At 32.5% G+C, this 22243-nt stretch overlaps 1 protein-coding gene across 1 annotated transcript in view; it reads left to right on the top strand.

Annotated features, from left to right (window-relative positions):
• Nucleotides 1–22243, top strand: part of Khc-73 (Kinesin heavy chain 73) — a 184268-nt gene that overhangs the window by 111275 nt on the left and 50750 nt on the right. The window lies entirely within an intron of this gene.

Raw genomic sequence — 22243 nt, 5'->3', positions numbered from 1 at the left:
GTGCCGGCGGGGCACACCGTGAGCTTGTTAAATTTGCAATCTCTTAATTATTATTTGTTTTGATCAGTATAACCTTGACTTTTTTCAAAACAATAACATCGAACATATAAAGTGATTGCTGGCGGTAGAACTTCTATTCTTATGAGACCAAATTAACGTTGGATATATTTGTTGTTTTATTTTTTACGTATATACATCAAAATGTTAATGGTGCAAATAAAATACAATCGGCAATATTATCACTCGAGGTAATTTCCTTTAGACAGCCATTAGACGGTGCGGAGACAGAAGACTGACAAATAACGGGTACTTACGTGTTACAATGTAAGAGATGGATATGAATACATTATTGCCTAAAAGCCGTATATGTACGGTATGGTATATTTAAAGTAAATGAAGGTTTTTTGGCTTGCCTTAGGATGTACGTAGTAATGGTTAAATAGGTTATGTGAGCTCCGACGAAATACTCAGATCGTGCCTTCTCGATTTCATAGACCAGATGATGAAGGATGTAATGGTCAGAAACGGAAGCACAAGGTTTCCTAGTGGAAATACGGCGCCGGCTGCTGATGAATCATCAGGCGTTGCTGATTAAATTTGAATAATGTAAATAGGACAGTAGAAGTATTATAACATAAATAGATATGAAATTAGTGTATAAGATATAAAGCTAAGATAGAAAGGCTCAAATCAAATTGTATAGATATAAGCAAGTGAAAACAACGAAAACATACAAGTTATACGTTCATCACGCTGAAAGACATCTATTGTAATAATTGACGACACGCATGCACAATTATAACATTAAAATTAAGATCCACATAAAATAATAGTATGATCTAAAGTTAAGTAATTTTATATAGTAAAAACGAAATTAAAAAACAAAAATAAAAATGTAAATGAGGTTGTGAAGAAGGGTCTTTTCTGTTTTGGCCGAGGTGCGTGTGTGTATTAAATAAAAAAAAATATGTTTCATAATTTGGGACTAATAGCGAATCAGCTGTTTAATTTATCGATAATTATCGTAAAAGGTATTTATTGTATATAAGAATGCTTAATATGTATAGGCTATGCTGTATGGGTCATAGGCACCTTATAGCGTGCAGAACAGACGGCCACATGGGCTTTAAGGTTCTAGGACCACGGTGGGTGGTCTAAAATACTCCATACACATGAACGATTCTTATAGCATAGATGGTAGAGATCTAAATAAATATCTTGTATCCTTTAAACATCTCAAATAGACGTTATAAGTCGATAATCAAGATAAATTTAAAACGGGTCATTTTACTGTAAAAAAAACTTTTGGTAGTGTTCAGCAAATAGTTATATTCGGTAAGTTATATATAAGGTAAGGACAGCCCAAAGCATTGGTAAGTTGATGTGACAGCAGGCAGGCGATATAGCGCGCAGAACAGATAGCCTAGCCGCTCGGGCTTCGAGTCTCTGGAGTGGCGACCACGAACTGGCAAGCGCGGCGTAGGACGTTCACCAAGGTTCACAAGGTGGAAAAAGATTTTGATAAGGTTAAGACGTTGAATACTGACAACTTGCTTCCAACTAGCACTATTGCAAATCTTTGGAGTAGGTATATCCCAAACAGTGAATGTCTTACGGCTGAAATTATGAAGACGGTGACGTGTATACAATGAGAAACATGCTTTGTAAAACTTTTAGTTTTGAGTATAAATTATTAAACACTTCTATCAACTCATTACAGATAATCCCAAACGTTAAAAACTGTGTACAGGTAGTTTAAATTAAACATTGACACCGGTGCGAATCAGAGCTGCTTCTTGATTGAAACATGATTAGTGATTGGTATCACAAGCATCTCTTCCGTTATTGTTAAATTATGCTACTTGTTAAGTATTTTTAATTAAGCGGATAGCACAACGTATATGAATTCTGTCTGAACAGTACCCTCAGCAAAATGATACCATACATTGTGCCCATAAAAGTTACAGTAATAATAATTCTAATCAACAAAACGTCGCAATAGTATGAGAGCTCTTAATGCCGTTGAGTACCTCGGTTCTAATTAACTCTACGTAATAAACAACGTTGATAAACTTCTATACAGCTACAACATACACAATAAACTTTATGGCATATGTTATATACGCTAAGAATATTCCTAATATTGGATTCCAAGTAATGCCGTCATAAGTATCATAGTGGCCGAATGTTGAGAAACTATAGCCTGTTTTCTGCTAACTATTTTATGTCAGTGTTTTCGGGCAATTATAACTTAGTAATCTTCCAGACAAGAGTGAATAGGTTTCTTCCAGGCAAGCATGGAACATCGTAGACCTCGTCATCGCTTAACATCAGGCGAAACATAGGTCATAAGCTTCGCGAAGGATAAATAAAGTATTCCAAGAAGTAGTCTTTTTTTTAAATAATGGTATTTGTCTGGCATAGCTTAGTGGTGCGTTTTTAATGTACGCTTTACGGAATGGTTTCACCCAGTGCATTCATATTTGAAATCCTGAAAATCTATTTTAAGCAAAATTTTTGTTTTAATAGCAGTGAATTCATACGGTGCATTTTATAGGGGTTCCTGAATAAAGAATGCGGACATTATTCGGGTACGTACAACGTCCGTTCCATTAAAATTCCATAAGCTTTCAGTAAGCGTACATGTTCCGTACTATAAAATAGATTGTAACTATATTTTATCAAGGGAAATATTTTATGATATTGAATACTAAGGCAGGATATATTACAAGGCGTTATACAATTGAATTACCAAAAGCATGAAAGTGTTGTTTATATTAAAAATAGCAGTCCCGAAAGACTTCATACTGTCAAAAGTTACTTTCTCAAAATTCAGTAGATGAAATAAATTTTACAAAGGTCAGAGTGATCAAGGTGATCAATTTGCTGATATATCGTCTTGTAACTTTTTTATTCCGTACACAGCAAAGCAGGCCGCCTCCTGCTGATACTATTATTACAATTAGTTGTCTTATGGCTAAAATGATGATCATGATGACTGCAAAACTAGTAATAATTTGTTGCATAACATTTTTTGCTTGATTACACTCTGATACGCCTTTTTGATTTTGATTGATGTCAAATGTTTTAGAGTTAGTATATGAAATTACTGCGTGGTTTGTTTTGTATGTGAAAAGCAAAGTAATGGCTGAGATATGTGTTGGCCCATTTTTCTTCAAGTGATCGTTCTGAATTGTCATAAATTTCTCTAAAAGAAATATCATTATTTTTGGTACTACAATCTAGATTCATGTTACCGATGCAACAAACGAATATTTAATATCAATCCCAACAATGAATAAAAATATTTCGCAGGGATTATTTTTGCAGCATAGGATAAGTGTTTTAAATTTTAAAACATCTTTTCCGTGTTTCCGCACAGAAATGTTTCTCTAGCTGTATCAATAAAGGAAATGTCTTAAGGGAATTATCTTTGAACAGATATTCTAAGGCACGTGCGTCCAGAGAACAGTTGTGCATTAAATCGGAGCTTATGTTTATTTCATATCAAAGATGTACTTGCATCTTTATAGTAGTGGTATTGTGAGCATGCTATGACTCCTAATTTTCGGGAACGTGATACCGGGAGTGATGGCCGACTATGTACTTTGACATAAATAAAAGTTATAAAAATAAACTTTGACTTAAGTACTATAGGTTCAGTAGAATTGTTTCTCAATCGTTTCTTTATTAATGAAAGCCTTGCCGGAATAGATGAATGAGCTCTACCAAACGTATTAAATAGACATTTTGGTTTTCAGTGAAAGTTTTAATGTCTACGGAGCGTCGGCGTAATGCGAGTCTACAGATAGAGAAACGTTTCAAAAATGACGCTTTGACGTCTGTTCGACGAAGTTCACGTACGAGGCGTATTTGACTAAAAATATTTTGCTTACAAATAATTTCTTTGAGTGTATAACTTTCATCTAGTTACGTTATATTCTTATTACGATATAATGAATAATACGAATTTTCTTTGAAGGTAAATGTTTCTATTAATATATTAAAAATAGATTTTATATCTACGTATATTATTAAAAGTGGAAAATGTGCCGCCAAGAGCAAAGCAAGAGAATTGATTCACCGATTCGGGTTTCTTTTCATAACACACATCTCATATACATATTTGACGTCAAAGAAAACATTAAAAATAGTGTTTATGTGGAGAAAACAGAAAATATCGTGTATAAGAGGCATTTACGCAAGTAGTTTTAAAGTTAAAATATTTTAATCAATATAGGGCACATATTAAATATGACGCTGCGACAAGCTACTAACTTTAAATAGTACAAAATCTATAGGAGCAGCGGGTAAGTAGTATTTTTAAATAAAACAAATGAATTGTTCTTTGTCATCAAATTTGTCAATTGCAATTACTAGAATTTTTACGTTACCTTCCATTATTTAATAATTATACAAAGAACATTTTCATAAACACAGCATTTGACGTTTCACTACTGTATTTCTCTAAAGCCACTTACTTTTACCACGTTTTGATATGTTTAAATATTTCAAAACATAATTCACTCCGTGTCTCTCCGCTATCAATTTTAATCCTTTTGTTTTGACGAATAGATGATATCTTAGACAAAAGACGGCAGGCGTACTTTAACTGGTCAATGTGAACACGACTTTCTAATTTACGATGATGTAATTCGTCAAGAACGGTAGCTCAGAGTGACAATGTAGAATCATTATTATCATGACCCGAATACATTATATTTTACTATATGAACTATTCTAAACTTTATAACTTATTTTCACAATAAATTTTGGACTGTAGTCACGAATTCATGAATAATATATTTATTAATTTGTGTATTTTCTTAATATTCAAATTTCTTGGGGCGTCTAAAATCAAGAGGGCGTTCGCCCAAAGTTCAGCGTCGCCTTAATGAAATGCAATTTAAGAGAAAACGGCGCTATTAACAGGGTGCGCACTTGGGCGAGTTATAAGTTACCGCCGGCAGGAATTAACGCCGAGTATAACTTGCTACGTTGCCCGCTGCTTCAATGTTACTGCGGTTTGCTAATGGAGTAATAAACAGTATAGCCACTGTTAACGTTCCTATGAAGTTGTTTATAAAGTGTTTTTTTTCTCTTAACGATATAGTTTCGCTTAGTACGTAATAGGGTTTCCCATAAATCAAGGTCAATCAGAAATTGGGCCATAGGCCAGACTACTGACCTCAGAAAACTGATCACATACATCGGTGTCAAGCATATAGTATATTTTAAATTAGTAATGTTTGATGTTTACTACATATTAAATACGTAATTTAGAGTAATTTTTTTTGAGAAAAGGTGAAATTATTTTTAAAAATAAAGACTGAAATTTTATCTAGTTTTAAAACATGTGTTACGCGCAATAATATGAAAGTGGAAAACAATAGAAAAGTAAGGATTTGATCATAGTGGTAGAGTGGTCGTAGCAGCACAACTACGTTGCGAAGCAGTGTCAAAAATAATATGGCTTCAAAAAATAATTTTTTCACGATAGGGGTTCTGTTAAAAGTTCCAAAAATTAATGAATTTTGTTCTTTATCCTATAAAGAGTATCACTAGAAGCAAAAATTAATTTTTTGATTTCAATAACAATAATTTAAGAAAAACCGTGGTGTGGACTTTCTATTTAGCGCATTCAGCTGGATATACTCGTAGTCCTAACCTAGCCAATCAATCGTCTGATTTCGGTTTTTCGTTGATTTAAAGGCAACAAAAAACAAAACAACCTATATAACCTATGTGGGTGATAAATAAATGATAAAAGCTCGAACCTTACATGAAGACTGAGGTCTGATTACTAGATTGTTCATCACCTACACAAACAAGTCCGCACAGACGCCCACTACCATTTTCGTTGATTTCAATATTTTCCACGAAATATATCAAACGCTACATCAAAAATGAACACGAGCTTTTGAAAAGCAGACATCCAAAGTAATTGATTTTTACATAGTTCTATGGTTACGTGTACATATTTCTAATTTAAATGTAGAGAGATAAATGAAATAGATTATGATACTATTAGTGTTTTTTATATATTTCTATAATTTAGTTCAGATATATACGTATTAGTGGAATATTTTTTTTATCGTAGAGTATTTATAGTTATTAATTTATTATTTTTATGTGTAATTATATAATAAGTATAGTGTTATCATGTATATATAATAAACTTTTATGTAAGTAATTAACTTTATATGATATTTATACATCTTCGTACTAAATGTCTCTGTACCACCGTGGATTGACTGGTTAACAATACCCATAAGGCATTAATGCCGCTATTACCTAAGCTGTTAAAAATGTAAATAACTAAACTATTTTTAAAATGAACAGACGACCTTGGTTGTCGGAAGAAGCTGAATATAGTCAGCTTCCAATCAGTCCTGTTGGAAATGAAATGGGGGTGGCCCATGCCCGGCAACATGGCTTTCTCCTATTCCAATCGTTCTAGCTCTTGGATTTTCGTCAATTTGGGACAACGTCAATTTCCTAATGACCTTACGTGAATTTGAAGGTTAAAGAATCTAGAAATCTAGAAGTTAAGAAATCTTTTTTATGATATACCCTTCGCAGAATAGTCATGTTCATGTGGCAAGTTGCACGGCCTTCTTTACAGTCCTGTAACATCTTGTTCTCTTTGAAGCAAGGGCAATCTAAATAAATTCAGAAGCGGTTCTCTGAGAGCTTTCAGCTATTCCGTCTACGTTTTGTATGATAGTACTTTCTTACTCAACGTATGTTTCCAGCAGTAGGAATGTTATCTAAGGTAAATTAAGCTATGATCATACCACGATTAAATAATCTTGTTATGATCTTAAAATATATCAATAGAGGCGGAAACCGTAGCCTCTCAAGGAGAGGTTAGAGGCCGTGGCGGCTTACACGTTCGCCCTGAAAGGTCCTAACGCGCGACGTTGAGTGCTTGCTTAGCTGTAACAGAACATGCCTTGAGTGAATTACGTAAACCGGTGCAATTATGTCAAGACACGTGTTATTATGACTTGTTTGTTTTTCACGTTTGCATGTGTACAAGTTTTTTTTTTAAATTTTTATATACGACATATGAACCAAAAACTACACAAGCAATACAATTTAAATGGACATGCGAATAGAGTATAGACGGTGTAGGATAAACATAGATATAATTAAAATTGTTAAACGGGCTAAACTTAATATAACTTTATTTATTGTTTGTTATTTATTAGTTGTTTTTGCCTAGTGCTTAGCAAGATTTTTTTTACATTACGTTTGTAGATGTTGTAGAAATTGGCAACGATCGGTAAATAAAAAAAAACTTTTATTTAAATTTGTTTTCAGTATTTGTCAAGAAAGTTACGACCGTTTTTTTATTAATATAGCTAAATACTGTGTATTCTTATAACTGTGTTCGTATATTAATGTGGTATGACATTGTATTTATGTGACGTCGATCATAACATTTGACCGTGGGAGTGGAAAGGCAATTAAACGTGTGTCCACCGCTCGGCTGGGCAACTGTGTGGCAGATGTTATGTTAGGAAGTACCACATTCAAACTTTTGCTCTACTTTAATTTTTTTACGAGTGGCTTGCCGTAGTTTTAACAAAAAAATATTTAACTCATTTTAAAGTGATCCTTTTGTTTATTGGTTCAATTTGTTAATATTAAACAAGGATTATTTACAAAAATATATTTTTAACGTGAGATAACGGCTTTAATTAACGTTAAAATATTTGACAGCTAAGAGACCATACAGTTACATAAAACAGTTGATTCATTTACCGTATAGTTTGTTTAGGAACAGAAGTGTTTTTACTCTATTTTCTTCTTAATCTTTATTTTCATACGTTCATACGACTTTCACAATAACATAAAAAAGTGAACGACTTGATCGAGCCGTTCTCGAGTTTTGTGCTTTGCAACAAATATATAGATTTTTATTAATATAGATAATCAGCGTTAACCGGACAACACCAGATAGAAAGCATATTATTACGTTATGGTCAAAGAAATACTTAAACTATAAGTTACCGAATCCTGTGTTTACAGATTAGGAGCCTCGAACCTAGACCGTAAGGTCGATTCCTGGAAAGTGCACATTTTGTATAAATTACATTCTTATTACTCATTCGGGAGAATAATTAAAAAATTATTAAGTTTTAGAATCAGAATCACATTTAACATTCGCCAATCCGTACTTGACTGGCGTGGTAAATTGTATTCTTTCTGAGAAAGTTTTCCCGGTAGCAGAATATAATGAAAGCTATTGTAAATTCTGCCGTAATTTTGGTTGACAATTTTTTTGTCCCATAATTATATACACGTGTACATTTTAAAGTACAATTAAACAAGTGGTAAATTATAAAAGGAGCTGATGGTATAAAATTATTAAATATACGTTTTAAATACGTGCTGCAGAAGAAAATCTAAAAAAATGATAATTGCATTACGCATTCTTGCCTCTTGACACCTTTGCGCTGGCTTTTGCAATTTGTTTGACACGTTAGTGTACGTTACAAGCATATTTAAGATGTACGTGCTGATGTGACGCTGTGTAAAGTATGGCATAGCTGAATTTAAGAAAATATTAAACCGTGTTCATCATTGCAAATAGACTTCGGAAAGTGCGAACGCTTCTCTAATTTATCAAGATGTAATTGGTCAAAGTCGAATCAGAGATGAGAAGATTCGTAGACGAATCAAAGTAAAGCTACATTGCTCTGCAGATTGGTTAGTTGAAGTAGCAGTGGGTGACCCTCACGGTGCATAGAACCGATGGTCGCTGAAGCCTGAATAGTAGATTACAAACAGACAGACGACATTGAGGGTGGAGGTGGTATCCAACGCTGGGTTTGCCGATCCGGTTGTCTAAATAATATAATGCTATGATTATGTGAACAGTTTTACAAGCGTACTTACTATTGTACAAAAGAACCTTCTAGAACGAATTTCAATCGAAACGTGTAACGATTAACTTTTATGCCAACTGTCGCGTCCGCCGCATTGTCTGAGTGCAGGTCCGTGTTTGCAGCCCCCCTCGCACGCCTATCACCGTATCCACCCCACCTACACCCGTCTACTGCACAACTAGCTAATTCAGTTTTGATACAGTCTGAATTGCTTTATATGCTTAATTAATATGTCTGGAATATGAAATTTTGCTTAACGCCATTGCGTCGATATCACATGTTTTCTTTATCGCGTTACTCCATTTATCGCCTATTATTGATTTTCACTTCACGTGCGTTGAAATTGATTTATTGATTTAGCTTTTTAGTTGATTATAATCTATAGAATTAAAATCACTTTTCATAAGAAAAAAAATACAGACAAAAAATTTGATTAGAAATGAAAGCGAACCTAGTAGTTTATATTTCAAGATTTATGGAATAGTCCAATACGTAACAAATTCACTCAAACACCTACTTGACAATACATATCACGTAACTGTGTAACAGTCTAAGTGTGACACTGGCACACTCATCGAATTTTATAAAATAAATTAATAGAAAAAGAATATACGTTAATTATACATTTAATGTAAAATAACTTGTCTTGTCTCAAGCTTCATGTACTCGTACTAACGATCGTCCATAAAGTCCGATACATACATATTGATGATGAAAACGCGAATAAATAGTTTAACGAATTAATTAATTTATTTATTACTAATTTATTATTAATGATTTTTTACGTTAAGTATTGAGCGTGATCCGAGATTTTGTTGTAGTTTCTTCAAATTCAGCGATTTGATGTTTATTCTAGCGGTAAGACGGTCGAGATTTTCTACAATGGAATGCTTTGATTATTATCTACATACAAACACTGGTTCGTTCAAAGGATTTATTGCAAATATGTTTTTAAACGAAATAAAGAAAAAGAATAGAGTTTTTTTTGAAAGCGTCTATAAGATTACCGAAACGTAAATAACATTTTCATAATCACTTAATTTAACGTACATCGTCGCTTTATTCCGAAGAAGCTCGATCAACGTCTAGACGGCTGTCTGAAGGGCTGTGATTGCCAAGGAATGTGCCTTAAAGGAAATTATTCCTAAAAGCGCTTTCTCTTGCCTCAGTATTCACGATAATTTTCATAGTGGGGTTTGCATAATTAAAGGCTCGAGACGCATTGGCGTTTCAATGGCGTACTTCACTTCCTGCGGCACATAATGTACCGTCATTTTGTATGAAATAATAATATGCTGCGCTCTTTACAACTTGCATGCGCTAGTGAGTTGGGAAACCATGACAATTTTTGACAAAGGAAAATCTACGTTTATTTCTGTGCCTATTTTTTGTATGATTATGACTTAATATAACATTTTATCGACATCTTTATTTCGTGTTTTTTTAATTTGTTAACAAATGTTTATATCGTACTAGGTTATATTGATGGTTGGTCCCTTGCGAAGAGCTATCTCAGTGGGTGTTACCACTAATTTTATTTTTTCCATCGAATATAAGTGTAATGAGGCGATCCATTCGGACGTCGTAGTCTGCTTAGGTGTGATCTTACGCGATTTAGTATCAGACGTACAACACAAGTAACTGAATCGCGTTGTTGTGCTTGATTCTTAATCTAAAAATCGTAGTAGCATCGTATTATTTTTTGCAGATACAATTTGAACGTGTTGAACGTCTCTTATCGAAAAAAAATCTGTTGTACTACGGCGTGAATTAAATATTCTTTTATTTTATGCCATGTGTAATAATATATAATTTATACGGCGTGTTCGTACAACCCTGACAACGTCGTTTATTGAGCCGTTTGTGAGCGTCCGAGCGTGCACTGTGACGCGACTGCAATGCGTTCGGGCCACACAAACACGTCCAATTGTATTGTGAAAAAAAGATGTTTCAATCTTTTTAATTTGTTTTATTCTGATGGGGTAATTTGTACAATAAATGTAATAAATGACCTTTGATTGTTTATCTTTGGATTCAACACTGTATTGCAATTAAATATTGTATTTAATATTTGTATCAGTGGGACTTTCCCTTCTAAAAGATGGTACGATTAAAATCTGTATACCAGGGCGATCTCCATATTTTTCGAATATCTGATCCTTGGGTATGCAGTTCTTACGCGATAGTTTTCGAGCAGTAATAATGTTATATTATTCACATAGCGTGTGCCTTCCTGGTGACCAATATTGACAAAACTGTCAAATTAATAAAAAAATATTATTACTTTTTATTAGTTGCCCGATAAATTTCAAAATTTCAAAGGTTATATACCTGTCGCAGTCCAATCATCACCATTGTCATTTCAGTTGTAAGACGTCCACCGATGGACATGTTAAAGCGATCGCGTTATTTACTTATTTTTAACGAAATAAATACAATTAATTTTTATAATTGACTTTTCCAGTCCGTAAACCTTTAAGATTTTAATAATAATGTTATTATATTTTAATTCTAATGTTTACAGTATGGTATACGATATATGTTGATTGCTTACATTCTAAATAGCCTTCGTTGTTTTAATTAATGTCATTTGCCAGGAAGGAACATTTGTTTTTATTTTCTATGTTGTTTCTGTGAAAAAAGAAAAGTGTCGTTTTCCATATTTCTTCTCCATAAGAAAATTCTTTGTGTTTTATTGAAAACACGAAAGTACAGAAATTGGCTTAATTAGTCTAGCCTTTCTCGAGTTTTTCACTTACATATACGTCTAATGCATGCTATCATTTCGATTCCTATGCGATAAAAGTGTAAACTTTTAATTAAATCTTGCGGACATGTATTAAATTTTTTAAACTATAAAGTACTTAACATAAAAATACGCTTTCTTTAATGTAACTTATAAATATATTAATGTTGTAATGCTTCATTGATGATCAATGAAGCTCGTATATTCATAGAGTAATACCCTCGTGCCCGCACGCGCTGGACCGCTGCCATGCGTAATGTGGCTACTTGCTGTTATTATTTCCGTGGCTCGAGACGTTCTCATATCATTTCACATAATATATTATTCTGTGAACTATTGGAGCCGTTTTAAATGGGAATTGTACATTCTTGGCTAAAGAAATTATATTTTCTTAAGCATAGAATACGAAAAAACTGACTCGTATTTTATAAATTCTATGGTGTTTTAAAGGTTTTTCCAAATAATGACTGTACAAAGTAGTGATTCTTGTTCAAAACTAATCAAATTATTTATCCATTCCAATAACGACGTAGTTCAATTAGTAACTCGAAAGAAAAAAAAAATTAATCGAGTTCCTGCTCGTAGTTCAAAAAAATTCAAGTTGCATTCTAGGAAATTGTTGGAACATCTGTAACTTTTCCCAGGGGACGTTTCAGCGATCTCCGAATTTACATGAAATTGCGAGTTAACCCGCATACAACGCTGACGGCTACATTTTTGCGAACATTTTTTCACCCTCGGCTACGTGATGAAGCGATTCAGACTTGTACTGGAAATTCTGCTATAAGAAAATTGTTTTACGTGTACGACGCCTTCGAGTGGAGAAGTGCTCTGTGTGAAGCTTTTAGTATTTCAACGGCGGAACTTTCTTCCGAGAACTTTTAGAGAAATATGTCATTTTAATTTTTTATCACGTCAAAGTTTCCACTACAACTTTGTGTTTGTTAAGCAAGTACAAATATTTAGGTAGTGTATGAAAAAAAATACGTGTGAAATTCTGTAACAATTTGTTTAAACCTTAAAATTGTAATATAAATTGATTGGTTTTGATTGTACATTTTTTGATTTTTAACTGTATTTTATAATTTTCAATCATATTTATACGTTTTTAATACGTACCATAAATTAAAATAGGCCTTTTTATTAGAAGACGATTTATACATGAGGTTTAACGTGTAACCGTTTATCGAAACTGAAAAAGTAAATAAATTAGAAAGATCGTAAGCGATTTAAACGATATGAACGAAAATATTTACGCAATTAATTTTAATTTAACAATTGCATTCAAGGAGTGATATTATTTTACCTGTTATGCAAAATATTACATATCATAAAATATATGTTTAGTATAGATAAGTCAGCAGACTCTTTTATAAATTACACAAATAGATATTACCGATAGAACGATTACCGTTTATGCTTCCTTTGCCTGATTTCTTACTTCATCGTGTTTTCTAAAATTTTGTTACGTATACAGGCATTGTTTTTCTTCGTAGAATATTTACTCAACAAGTTTTTCACTATAGGAGCTAAGATATTTTTTGGTTTAATATAAGAAAAATCTTGTATTAACAGAACAGGTATTATTAAGAGGTGGTACGTTTTCTCTGTAGTTTTACTCGAAGAATCTCCAAAACACTATATTGCTATGTAGTCAAGAAACATGTTTTCTTTTTAAAGAGAGATTTTGTAGTCCCAGATAAAACTTCATGTGATAGTTATGAAATATATTTTACAAAATGTTGCCCATCAAAACACTCGTGTTCAGCGATATTTGTAACCAACGAACTTTTAATTGGCTTTCAAAAGTTCAGTCCACCGAAAGCATTCTATTCTAACCGCAACATGAGAGTAGAGCCAGAAAAGTTGGATAAGTAAATTTTCTTCAGACATTATATCATGACCTAATATTATCGTTTTTGTGTTAACATGATATCATACATTGGATGACGTGAAACATGAATTGTTGTTTGTGAAAATCTAGATATTTTTTTTATAATTTTATCTGCCCAAACAAAATGACTTTCTGAAGGATCACTTTATTTATTGATTTAATGTTTTAATAATTAACAGTTATTTAAAAAATAAATTTTATGTTATGTATGCTTTAGTGATAATTGTTGATTAGATCCTTATACGCTCTTTTTATTTTTGACTGACTTCAAAATATTTACTACTTTTAAAAATTTTGTAAATATCTTAATTTACTGTCTGGTGTTTATTGGATAAGAAAATATTGTTATTACTATTGTCTTCGCGTATAATTTTTTCTCTCCGTAAAAACGTTCCTCATAATTCCGTTATACTCGTATCTCAAATAAATTATTTAAGATCGTAAATAAAATATTTCCATTGAATTCCTTATATGATGTCCTAAAGACTCGACGTCGTTTATATTACAAATGTTACAATTTGGTATGTTTCCTCCGGGCGTATTGTGGGAAATTAATGTATTTATTTGTGTTGTCCATCGCTTTATATTTGTGAGCGGAGAAATAGTTTAGTGGACTGAGCGATTTGTCTGCTAGAGACGGACAAGGGCTAAAATAAACAAGAGTTTGGAGTTCGCGGGTCAACTGCGGTCAGCAACTTGCTCGTGTTTACTCAACGTCGTTTGTTCGTACTCCTTCGGTGAGAGGGGCACGCAGACCGTTTGTTACGAACGAAATGTTCATTTTAAAATTATTTTACTAATGAACAGTTCAGTTGTTGTACATGTAATCGATTTCTTATAGTAAATTCTTCACTATAATTCTATATACGAAGTGTGTGAACTAAATGCATACCTCGAAATATTAGTGCAATATTATCTAGAAGTAACGACAGTAGAAAGAAAAAACAAAGTTTCAAAAGAAAAAGAACCAATGTAAAAAAATGTCTATTCCTACTTAACCATTTTTTTCGTAGTTCCTTAATTAAAATAAGAGTTACCGAGTAAAGGTGTAAAAACCTTAAACGTAAATGTAAATATCAAATAAAAAAGCTTTAAAACTTTTACACCTATTTACAAACACCTGTATGAAGTGATCACTATGAAATAAGTTGTATCAATATATTTTTGGAATGTGACAGGTTTATAATTTCCGATAGTACTATGTGTGTAGGGACAAATAGTGAACAATTATGATATTATTTTCTACATAAAGATGAGTAGTAGTCTACAAAACGTGATGATATTAGTTGCAACGTGTTCTGGTCTATAACACAAGGATACTATTAATAATAAAGTATCCTAGCCCATTGCAGAACATAGTGTGAAAACAAAGAGCATAGTAAATCATACATATATACCTCCTCCTTGTACACTCAAGTACGTATATTAATCAATTTCCTCGATCGCTTTGCTTGCTATATCATTGACAGTATTTCAATAGATGTCAACGTCGACATCTAAACAATTCGTAGTAATGGATTCGAAAAATTTTTGTATTGTGTTCAAAGTCAAGCAAGGTTCGGCATCTCAAGCATCAAGGAAAGATTCCAAACGAGATCTTATTATATTTTTTATCTTTTTCATGAATCCTTATGAGTTACATCTTTGGTGCTTGTCTCTGCCCTCGAATTTTCGACAACACGACAAAGAGTTCTTCTGAATAAATATAAAAAATCTTAAAATTATTTCGTTTCTTGTAGTACATAAAATTTAAGAATATTTTCTTTATAGGTTTTTATTTGTAATACATTTTTATTATAACTAAATAAATATTTATTTTTGCTTTAAAATGAAATAATATATTTTAGAAGAAAATAATACAAAAGTAAAAAAAAGAAATATATATTTCACAAAAGAAATTTAGTATTTATGGTAATGAAACGTGTATACTTATACCATATACATTGTATTTATACCAAATACATTGTATGATTGGTGTTATTTATGACAAAATTTAGTCGTACAAGTATTTTTTGTCTCCCCTAAAGACGTTTGGCTATTACTTGACTTATTCGTGTGATCATCGTTTCAATCGCAGAACTTCACTGCTGTTCACTGCTGTACATAGCTTTCTCAATATTAACAATAAGATATCTATCATATGGGAGAGTATATGCTAAAATTCTTACCTTGGCCGACTGTTTCTGCTACCACGGGGGAGAGGAGATGACTATTCTATTCGCCGATACCGCCACGGCAACTATTTCTGGACATAGTGGTAATTCACTTTTACAAAAGTTTGTTTTGATAGATACTATAGCGGTAGTTGTGTCTATTGCCAAAGTATTTAATTTTAATTGTTTCGGATTGTGGCCGCTAGGTCGGGTAGTTCCTGAGCTTGTGTGATACTATCTTATACGTTCAATAGGTTATATGTAGAGCACAGATGTGTAGTCACTCTTTTGTACCCAATTCCATAAATTTTAAAAAAACTCTACAGTACGATTTTTTGATTCGGAAACAAATGACTTCCATCATTCTTTCTCCCGCCGCAGTCCCATGTCCTGTTACAATCAAAGCCAAACCACGCTCTACCTCAGTATTCGAAGCAATACGCACCGGTGAAGGTACGCACCGACATCAAAATAGACTGTGGAGAAGTTTTACCGAAATTTGAAATAAAATACCACGTGTTATTATAAACAATAAAAAATACAAGTTTATGTGTAACATGAAACATATTTTATGAAGTTAGTGTTTAAATACATTTTCGTACGTAACGCGGCGAGCTGCGCGGAAACGAGAACAAAAGATTTTAAAGCAGGTGCCGTGTCCGGGTGACCTAAAATTGCAGGTGCCAGCTTTGTGTCACTTGCGACATGGCGCAATTTTCCAGAGCTGGCGGGCGCGTATTGAGCTTTTCTGAATTGCTTTTCCATATGATATTGATGGTGCTAGTCTATCCTTGTCATTGAGGGTAATAAAAAATCAGGCAGAGGTATATGCATATCTTAGCTTTATTCTATAATCTACAGTTTTGGTGTAGCTTAATCATTTAGTTAAAAAAAAAACGAATAAACACAAAGCGTTGGCTCTTATTGCCTTTTTTTGTTTTATTGAATATCTAAAACGGGATGTAAATATAATTTTTGATTCAGATTTTTATTTAATTATTACAATCACTATTGAAAATTATAGCGGCTTACATTCAGCGTCTTCCGACGACTTCTTCCTTGTCTATACTGTCCACACAGCGCGTCTCAACATATTTTTGCACCATGCTCTTAGCATTTCTAAAATTCTTACGCCCCCTATGTAACATAAATTGTTTTTATATTAAAGCGAAAGGGTTAAACTTGCGTCGAGTCTATTTTAGAACTGCCTCTTGTGGGGTGTGGGCTCCAGGTCGGAAACTCTGGCCCAAAGCTTATTGGTATTGCTAGTATCATTTCTTAAGTTCAGAATGATATTTAGATATAACGTAATATTTGATTTCAATTTATTGTATATTAGTATGAGAACCTCTTACAACTTAACCCGTGCAGAGGATTAAACTAGCGAGTATTTGCGTTCATTAATTGTTGCAGTAGCCGCGCTTCTCTCCGTGAAATGAAGGTAGATCGTTAAATGATTTCCAATTACTCACACTTCATCTGGTGCACGTAACGCATAATTACGTTTTACTTCATAACCGTAACAGTCGTTGTTCAATATAAAACATCTGTTAGTTGAAGAAAAAAGTTGATAAAGATTGAAACTTAAAAATGACAAATAAATGTAAGAAAACTTAAAGAAAAAGTTATAACTAAATCTTAACCTCTGCTTATTATGAACTTTTAACCTTTGTGTTTAAAATACATTAATACAGTCAAGGCAACAAAAAATATTAACTGGTAAGACGTTAGAAATATTTTTTAGTATAAAGTTTTGTGGATTGGTTGTTTAAGTTATCTATGTACATTTTACTGTTTGTTTCCTTTACTATTATTAAATAAATTATTTTTATTAGTTAAAAACTTTTATACTTATTGTTGATTACTATGATATATCATATCTAAAAAGTTGTTGAACAAATTGGCTATACATGAATAACATTTTGAAAGAGTCCACGGGTTCGTTTCTTCTCGACATTTAATAAACGTCGCGATCATATTCCTTTGCGTATTGAGACACCCGCATTCTATATTGTTATCATACTTTTTATGTTTATGAAATAATTTAAATGTAAATTATTCTTTACTTCTATATTAAAACAGATTTTCTTTTCAAGTAAAAAACGAATCAAGTATAAATCCACGTAAAACGTTGTAAAATTTTTAAAAAGTTATGCACATCTGTCGTTAATGTATACACTTGTTTTAACATACGTTGTTTTCCTTTAAAACAAATTTAAAATAGAACCTTTAAAATAGAACAATATTCTCAATAGATGTCTCATCTTCGGGCCGGGGATTAGCAGTGACGGGAGGTCTAAACCTAGGCAGTTGGACAGGAGCCAGAGCCCGGGATCATCTCTCACTAGACGCCGAAGTCACGCTTGAACTTTCGTACTCCAAAGCCTGGGAGAACTCTTACTCAAACCTATTTTATTTTATCGACGCCAATCTAAAGTAACACTTGGCTCCGAGTAACGCCGCTCAAATTGCATTAAACTTTCAGAGGTCAATGCATTTTGCTCCAGTTCGTTTACCGTGACACTATTCGTCGGCAACACAGTTTGGCGTTTAAGCAAATTGAAGCGCTATGTGCTTTTACTGATTATTTCTTATCAAATTTGCGTCAACTCTTTATTTCATATGATTATTCTCGATCTTCATACGGTCTTCATTTTGCCTAATGACCACTGTGATTTGCGTTGAAGTGTCATCGTTATTACATTCTAAATGTTTGTTTTTTGGTGAAAATGACTTTCGTTTCTACTGATTACTTTTATATTTTTACCATAATTGATGTTTTTTGGTATAATAAAAAAGACTACTGCCTTTAAGATGGTTGGTCTATACACACACACATGGACATACAAAACAACACTCGTGACGTTCTCGGTATCTGTCTGCTCTAGACAAATATTTGTAATGCAGAGTTATACATGGGGGTATATTTTTAACATTTGTATTATTATTACTTTAAAACTTGGCGTACCATTTGTTATACTGTCTATTTAGTTCGGTAAAATGTGACTATCTCTGTAATCGTAGTAAAGAATAATTGTTTGGTCCCCGTATGCACCTACGCGTGCCTATTTATGTCTTATTTATGTTGGAGATAAAGCATGGTTCCTACCTTTTGTTTTTTTACTATTTAATTCTATTTCATATATTTTCTGTTGGTTAATAAGAATGGGAACAAATTATAACAGAATCACGGTTGTTGGCCGCGGTATTTGATCTTCAAATTTACAACCATATTAATTTTATTAAAATATTTACAATCGGGATAATCACAGGTATCCATTTAGATACCATCTAATACAAAGCATCCAAACGCCAAAATGATCGTACAAAAAATTTTAAATCTTGACTCTATAAATATGCCCAAGTTTTTTTGCTCAAAGATAACTCTACTGTCAGACTCTATCATGTGCCGCACAACATTCGATGTTAGTTTCAGTAGTCGTCGCTGAAGGACATCCCTAAAATTATATTGCCACTGAAACTGCTGTACCGCGACATAGGTATGTGTGGGGATGATTGTGGTACGTCCCACGTCGGGAGCACTATAGTATGATCACCTTTGAACTGGTAATTAGTACCACGAGATAGATCTTCGTCACCCTTAGCCTTTCTTGATCGAAGTCTGTCTAGACTTTGTTGCGGACTAAGACCACAACGAAGATCGTAAAAGTCATTCTTTTTAATTTCAATTCTATAACGAAGCTGAAACGTGGTATTAAGTTGTAGGTAATTTTTAAAAATATGTGGTAGAATAATGTAATGTACGATAAATAAGTAAAGAATACTATTTTTAAATTTTAGGATATTTTTTTTTAATTTATTGATCTAGCCAGTCAAAAAAAAACCTTTAATGTTGTCCAAGAATAGTGTTTTAGTATTCATTAAATATTTTGTTATAGTTTGGATAACGTACGTAACTTATGATTACGAGACAAGTTTGTAATTTTAGTGACATTGATAAAAACCGTTGAGAGCAAACGAACGGCTTATCCTGAGGTTACGATACAGTTACAAATTTATAATACCTATGTTTGAAATTGTACGTAACATCTTTGTACTGTACTGTATACTTAGGCTATTGTTATGATTGTACTCCGTTAAAGTGTTTTTCTTATGCAGTCATAAATAAGGTAAAATGATTAGATTGTTAATTTACAGGTTCTATAGATTTTATATAGCAAGGATAACCAAAGTATTATATTGTTGGGTACTTGTTTTCTATGTATTTTTACCATTAAAAAAATGGATACAGTAACTTTTACAACATTGTAAAATATTCACGACGGTACAAAATATTGTATTTTTTGCCGTTAAGACAAAAATGTTATTCTATATTTACGTATTTTTTTAAAAAAGAAACCTTCAGGATAAATTGGCATTTGTCGGGAGTCTTTTAAAACTTAGTAATTTAAAGGGAATAATAATAATAAAAAATTAATTAATTGTTTCGTATACTGTTTCAATTAAACTAATGCATTGACTCCAGAGGTCAGTGCAATTACCTTCTGTGCACCGACATAGCAAACAATTACTGCAGCATACAGTGCGGAGTTTCTAAAAGCTCTTCAACCGTAGTCTAGCGCATTAGCTACTTTTGCAATAGGGCGAGAAATACTGCCGAAATGCAAATTAAATAAACAATTTACTGTAATTAGTAATTTCAACTTCAAGTACATTAATTTGTAATAAGTTTTAAATTAAACAATTTAAAAAATTCTGTCTATTTATATGTAAATGAATATGTGTGTATGCGTTTTGGTATGCTATAATGTTACAAAAATGGCAATACGATAGTAATAAATAATACGTACGTCCTGTCTATGACAATGTAGAGCTATTCACAGCTTATTAGCAGCTAAAGTTATATATGCTAAGTGCTTGGGTATGGATATTATGGATTGGTTATAGGTGTAAAAGCTTTCATTCTTAAAATATATTAAATTAATCTTTTTTTTTCTCTTGGTCCAGCAGGACATATAGTAAACAATAATAAAATTTTAATATGTAGTAATCTGAATTTGACCAGTCTTTGGGGTAGGTCTATGCCTTACAATCTATCGGCTGACATGAATGATGATGAATCCGAATTTTAAAAATTACAATATTATCTTAAACTTAGTTATTATTTCCGAAACAATTGACTTTCGGATGGGGGAGTGTTATTCATTAATTGACAGCAGAAAACCTAATTTTACCCATTTATAGCTTTCAAACCTATTACCAATCAACCAATGTATATGCAATATAATTTTCTTGATCTTTTCTCTTCTTTTTTTTTTCTAAAAATTGAATAAGAGCCGTAATCCGTAAAACAAGAAGATTCGTTGCTACGTGTTGTAGTCTATCACACAGGAATACTATTTTTTTCTTTTTGTCTTCGTTTTTTGCACACTGTATAGAGAAAAATAATCTCCAAATGTTTTTCTAAACACAAACCTTGTAAACTAAACCACCAAATTTTGATTTTTAAGGTTATATGTTTTAAGTAAGCAAAATATAAAACTTAGAACCTTTTTCTTGAAAAAGGGTTGCGTGTTAAGTACATATTTCAATTACAGATGAATTTACATGTGTTTAATGTTTTTTTCCGGGCCTTGTGCTGTTCGGTTCTTAAAACTCTATGGAGTTGGAGGGCCGAGGAAACTGACCTAACCAAATTCTTGGAAAATTTTTGCGGGGTAGCGGGTCGACTTTCGAGTGAAGAAAAATTTAAACCACGCGTAATAAAACGCTAACAACTGAACTGAATAATTTGTTTATATGTATATATTTGTTCACTGTCTGCTGAGTAAATGAATGCGTGTATAGTATACTTGTCTATAATAACGACGATGTATGATGAATGCAGTTATTGTACTTGGCTACTATTAAATATTATTTACGAGTATCTCCGACAAAGCAGAACATTCCAAGAAATATGTTCGCTTACAACAATAGCGCACAAAAATGCATACGATTGCATTCGGAAAATAGCTTTCGTATATTTAAGTTCCAAACATAATATATTGCAGATTCAACTCTCAGACACATTTATATCATACATTTTATCAAGATTCGATATTTTCTAATATTTCGGAGCTTAAGAATTTTCCTAACGTTCTCTATCGAAGGCTTATGTTTAAGCCGGATTGATACAGAGGCGGCACAAAGAGAAACTGCACATATGCAGTATCTATGCAACACCGATTACATTTAAATCCCTTAACATAAGGAAAGTGTCTTGCATTTTCGTGTATTAACTGTAGATCGTTTATGTGATAAAATATATTGAATTTCATAGTTATAACCTTGAAAATGATTTTTAAAAAAGGAAAGTACAAAATTAGACATTAGCAATTCTAAATTTAAAAATCATTTTATTTAAAATCATAATAAGAACGATGTCCGAGGGACAAAGTATTTTGCTTTGTTTTCAGAAATGCTGGCTCTCCAGCATGATGTTAATTAAAATTTTGCTAATTAAGCCAAGTTCGTTACGACAATTTTAAGTAATTAACTGTGAGTTGGCTTAATGCTAAATTGGCATTTTTTGTGAAAGTACTCAAACTTTAAA

The sequence above is a fragment of the Battus philenor genome, unplaced genomic scaffold, assembly GCF_028537555.1.
Source record: "Battus philenor isolate CCGP_79_NKW_IND1 unplaced genomic scaffold, ilBatPhil1.0.hap1 SCAF_3, whole genome shotgun sequence".
In the NCBI taxonomy this organism is placed as follows: Eukaryota; Metazoa; Arthropoda; class Insecta; order Lepidoptera; family Papilionidae; genus Battus; species Battus philenor.
Note: the sequence above shows the minus strand (reverse complement) of the source record. Positions and strands in the feature narration are given on the sequence as shown.